Source organism: Lepidochelys kempii, chromosome 20 (assembly GCF_965140265.1).
Source record: "Lepidochelys kempii isolate rLepKem1 chromosome 20, rLepKem1.hap2, whole genome shotgun sequence".
In the NCBI taxonomy this organism is placed as follows: Eukaryota; Metazoa; Chordata; order Testudines; family Cheloniidae; genus Lepidochelys; species Lepidochelys kempii.
In genome coordinates, this window is record NC_133275.1 from 22,863,239 (window position 1) to 22,869,238 (window position 6,000).

A 6,000-nucleotide genomic window follows, 5' to 3' on the forward strand; every position below is an offset into this window, starting at 1 on the left:
CCAACCACCCTCCTCCCCAAGTTCCATAGCCTCCACACCCAGATGCCCAAGAACGCGGTGGGGGGGCTCCAGCCAACCAGCCACTCCACCATAGAGGATTGCCCAAAAAACAGAAGGCTGGCATTCAATAAAATTTAAAGTTGTAAACTTTTAAAGTGCTGTGTGGCATTTTCCTTCCCTCCTCCACCACCCCTCCTGGGCTACCTTGGTAGTCATCCCCCTATTTGTGTGATGAATGAATAAAGAATGCATGAATGTGAAGCAACAATGACTTTATTGCCTCTGCAAGCGGTGATCGAAGGGAGGAGGGGAGAGTGGTTAGCTTACAGGGAAGTAGAGTGAACCAAGGGTTTCAAGGAGTTTCATCAAGGAGAAACAAACAGAACTTTCACACCGTAGCCTGGCCAGTCATGAAACTGGTTTTCAAAGCTTCTCTGATGCGCACCGAGCCCTCCTGTGCTCTTCTAACTGCCCTGGTGTCTGGATGCGCGTAACCAGCAGTCAGGTGATTTGCCTCAACCTCCCACCCCGCCATAAACGTCTCCCCCTTACTCTCACAGATATTGTGGAGCACACAGCAAGCAGTAATAACAATGGGAATATTGGTTTCGCTGAGGTCTAAGCGAGTCAGTAAACTGCGCCAGCGCGCCTTTAAACATCCAAATGCACATTCTTCCACCATTCTGCATTTGCTCAGCCTGTAGTTGAACAACTCCTGACTACTGTCCAGGCTGCCTGTGTATGGCTTCATGAGCCATGGCATTAAGGGGTAGGCTGGGTCCCCAAGGATAACTATAGGCATTTCAACATCCCCAACAGTTATTTTCTGGTCTGGGAATAAAGTCCCTTCCTGCAGCTTTTGAAACAGACCAGAGTTCCTGAAGATGCGAGCGTCATGTACCTTTCCCGGCCATCCCATGCTGACGTTGGTGAAATGTCCCTTGTTATCCACCAGAGCTTGCAGCACTATTGAAAAGTACCCCTTGCGATTTATGTACTCGCCGGCTTCGTGCTCCGGTGCCAAGATAGGGATATGGGTTCCGTCTATGGCCCCACCACAGTTAGGGAATCCCATTGCAGCAAAGCCATCCACTATGACCTGCACATTTCCTAGGATCACTACCCTTGATATCAGCAGATCTTTGATTGCGTGGGCTACTTGCATCGCAACTGACCGGTAGCTTTCTGGCGTTGCAAGCTTCCACAGGGCTGTCACCACTCGCTTCTCAACTGTGAGGGCTGCTCTCATCTTGGTATTCATGCGCTTCAGGGCAGGGGAAAGCGAGTCACAAAGTTCCATGAAAGTGCCCTTACGCATGCGAAAGTTTCGCAGCCACTGGGAATCGTCCCAGACCTGCAACACTATGCGGTCCCACCAGTCTGTGCTTGTTTCCCGAGCCCAGAATCGGCGTTCCAGAGCATGAACCTGCCCTATTAGCACCATGATGCATGCATTGGCAGGGTCCATGCTTTCAGAGAAATCTGTGTCCATGTCCTGATCACTCACGTGACCGCGCTGACGTCGCTTCCTCGCCCGGTATCGCTCTGCCAGGTTCTGGTGCTGCATATACTGCTGGATAATGTGTGTGGTGTTTAATGTGCTCCTAATTGCCAAAGTGAGCTGAGCGGCCTCCATGCTTGCCTTGGTATGGCGTCCACACAGAAAAAAGGTGCGGAACGCTTGTCTGCCGTTGCTCTGACGGAGGGAGGGGCGACTGACGACATGGCTTACAGGGTTGGCTTACAGGGAATTAAAATCAACAAAGGGGGTGGCTTTACATCAATGAGTATTTCAGGCAGAACTTCACGGAGGGTTCCAATAAGAAATGGTGCACCTAAGTAATTGTTCTTATTGGAACAAGCAGGTTGGTCTGGCCTCTGATTGATACATGGCTAGATTTACCTTGCTGCACCTTGTCTGTGAGTGACTGCAGTGTGACCTAGAGGAATGAGTCCCCTAGACGGGGGACGGGGGGAAGCAAATGAGTACAAAACAAATCTGGTCTATTTCTTGTTTTGATCCACTCCATCTATCTTTTACATCTTTGGCTGGCAGCAGACGGTGCAGAAGGACTGCAAGCCATCCACATCTCATGGCTGCTCGGCAGAAGACGGTGCAGTAGGACTGCTAGCCATCCTCATCTCTTGCCTGCCTGGCAGAAGATAGTACAGTAGGACTGCTAGCAATCTGTATCGCCTGCCTGCTCACCATAAGATGGTTCAATAGGACTGACTGCAGGACTAAAGAGAATGACCTGGTCAAGTCACTCCGAATTTAGTCCCTGCGCCCATGTCTGCCCAGGCGCTCCTGGCCTGACGATGACGGCTACCAGTCGTACTGTACCGTCTGCTGCCACAAGGCAATGGGTTGATGCTGCTTGTAGCAATGCAGTACCACGTCTGCCAGCACCCAGGAGATATACGGTGACAGTTACCTGAGCGGGCTCCATGCTTGCCATGGTATGGCGTCTGCACAGGTAACTCAGGAAAAAAGGCGCGAAACGATTGTCTGCCCTTGCTTTCATGGAGGGAGGGAGGGAAGGGGGGCCTGACGATATGTACCCAGAACCACTCACGACAATGTTTTAGCCCCATCAGGCATTGGGATCTCAACCCAGAATTCCAATGGGCAGTGGAGACTGCAGGAACTGTGGGATAGCTACCCACAGTGCAACACTCCAGAAGTCGACTCTAGCCTCGGTACTGTGGAAGCACTCCGCCGAGTTAATGCACTTAATGCACTTAGAGCATTTTCTGTGGGGACACACACACTCGAATATATAAAACCGATTTCTAAAAAAACGACTTCTATAAATTCAACCTAATTTCGTACTGTAGACATACCCTTAAGGTCTGTGAGGTAAAGCAGGTCCCCAGGCAGAAGGGAACAGACACTTATCCCTGTCTGTCTGGGCTGGGCACATGTATATTGCATGCCCCAGGGCTAACTCAGTCAGCATATAAAACAACGGACACCCACAAGACAAGCTACCTTTGCTGTCCGGGCCAGGGGCGGGCTGGAGGATTTGCAAAGACAGAAGACCCCACAATGAGTCTCTGAAGGGGGGGCCTCTTGGGGGAAGGGATCTTATTCCATAGCTACATAACAGAAGAGGAGAGGGGATGAGGTTTGATCTTTCATTTAGGAACTAGGCTGCCAGCTCAGGGGTACCTATCGCTAACCTGTGGAGGGACAGTGGTTGAGAGGGGCTCTCAGCCCCACCTATAGCTAGTGGAGTTGGGGAGCCAAGCCCTGGCAGCCACAGATGCAGGCTTCCTCAAGCTAAGGGCAGGTGGTAGCGAGGGGCCTTGCAACCCTGGGTACCCCCGGGAGGTTTACCCCCACGCTTCCCTATCAGCTCTGCCACTGGTCCCCACCAAATCCCAGTGGCCGTGATCTCCTTTTCACTCACTTGGTTTTTATACCGTTCCCATCTGATACCCTCTACTGGTACCAGAGTGCTTGGGGGATTCTTTGGAGGAGGAACGTTGCGGGACACTGACCAGCTGAGGTGTTCCACTCCAGAGGGGGCTTTGGCGTGTGACATGGTCCCTATATACGTGTACTAAGGCAAAGAAACCTAAATTAAGATGCAATTAAGATGAAGAGTCCAGATCAGTAACCGAAGGGTAAAAACAGGACAGGGATATTGTACACCAGGACTTTCATAGTGAAAGTGACACTTAAAAGACATCCAATCATGTTAAGGCTGGAAACCAACAGTTAAGGCACCCAAACAACCTTAACTCTGCCCATGCAATGACCAAAACTTTATCCATAGAGATTAAGGAGAGAAGGGACCACTATGAGTCTGACCTAATTGCGCAGGCCATCACGCTTCACCCAGTTACCCTGCACTGAGCCCAAGTGACTCGTGTTTGCCTAAAGCCGCTTCCAGAACAGGCCTCATGTGTGGACGGGAAGCCATCAAGTTCTGCGGATTCCATCCCTGCCCCTGGCCGTTTGTCCCATGGGCAAGCAGCCTGATTTAAACATTGGTGCCTCATTTCTCATTTGGGTTCAGCTTCCAGCCATTGTTGTTTGTTCTGCCTGTCTCTGCTAGAATGAAGAGCCAGGATTTTCTCCCTGAGATGCTGCTGAAACAGCCACCTCATCACCTCACTAGCTTTCGGCTAAGCTCAACAGCTCCAGCTCTTTCAGCCTCACAGTCAGGCGTTTCCTCCAGCCTGGGGGTCCTTTTTGTGGCTCTCTAGGTGGGCTCTGGTCCTGGCCCCAGACTCCCCAGTTGTGACTTAACAATTCTGACCAAGGCACCTCAGGCTGTGCTCTGCGCAGAGTTTTCATGCAGTATAATTATTGCTAGACCTGTGACTTTGTACAGAGACAGTTCTACCTGTACAACGCCTGGTGTGAATGCACTTATATCAGCATACAGGTGCCTTATGGGACACCTCTCCCCTCCCAGAGCTGAGACTAGAACCCAGGAATCCTGCCTCCCAGTCCCCTCTAAACCTGCTCTAACTACTGGACCCTGCTACCAGTAGCCAGACGGGTCAGTTTTACCTCCTGGGACGGGAGTTGCAGGGGCTGGATTTTAAAGAGGGTGTGCCTTTAGTTTGTCGCTTTTACTGTGCAAGAGAGTTATAACCCATGAAAACACATGCCCTGAACATCCTGTTCTACAGGCAGAGTAAGGTGTTTCTGTTGAGACTCCAACTCAGCCCATACTTGGTTTGGGCTCAGGACAGGAATGATGGTGCAGGGGAGGGGGACAGTATCCAGGGAGAGGAGTGGCTAGTGGTCTGAGCAGACGCTCATGCGATGAACTCCGGGCCTCTCGTCCTTGGGAAGGAGTGGGGGCTAGCAGTCAGAGCAGGGGAAGGGAAATGGGAGTCAGGATATGGTTTTATTCCCAGTTGTGGCGGTGAGAGCAGAGGGGCAAAGCTAGGAATCAGGACTCCTGGCTTCAATTCCCAGCTCTAGGAGGGGACTAGGAGTCAGGTTCTACTCCCAGCTCTGAAAAGAGCCTGGGGGATAAGCAGGAATGGAGGACTCCTGGCTCTAGTCCCAGCCCTGGGAGAGGTCTACCTGTTCTGCCACTGACCTGTATATTTTATGTAGCTCCAGGAGAACAGAACATCCTCTATCGGCTGGTCCTGCTTTGCCACTAAAGCTCAAAGCCTCTTTCCGGGTAGCCAGCAAGTGTTACTGTCCATCCCTCTCGCTGGGGTTGCACTAAGGAAGTTACAGTGAATCCAGACCACCTGCCCCAGCTCCACACCCTGGTAGCAACCCAAAAGCAAGCACCTCCCAGGCTGTAATTAGTCCATTATCCCCCTTTAACAGATGGGAACCTGAAGCCCAGATCCTCAAAGGTATTTAGGCTCCTAACTTCCACTGAAATCAATGGAATGAGGGGAAGGGAAGTGAATCAAGAGAATGAATTCAGTGAGTCCTGATACCCTGTTCCTATCACTAGACCCCACTCCCCTCCCAAACCTGGAAATAGAACTCAGGAGTCCTGGGTCCCAGTACCCCTGCTCTAACGCTATACACGATTCCCTTCCCAGAGTCGTGGATTGAACCCAGTAGTGCTGGCTCCCTGCTCCACCCTTCTCTAATCCATTAGGCTCCTCTCTCCCCACAGTGCTGGGCATAGAACCCAGGAGTCCGGATTTCCAGCCCCCTGCTCTAATCTGTAGCCTCCCCTCCTAGAAAAGAGCTTGCACGCCCCCTGTTTTAAATCTAGTTACCAGAGAATCTGGAAATACAGGAGGGCAACTCCTAGAGCCAAAGAAACTGCAAGTGTGTAGGATGGGGACTCCTTGGCAGGTGGGACCTAATTACCAGGGTGTCAATTAATGCCCTGACTTTTAGGACAATACCGCAGCATCCGTGCTGACCACCAGGAGGCAGGGCCTCACTTCTCAAATACTGTATACCTTTTGCCGTTTACAGTCTCTTCCATTCATTCAGAGCTTCAGGGGGCTGCTCTTGAGATTCTCCTTGAAACCTTTTATCAGCTGGAAGGTGCCCAG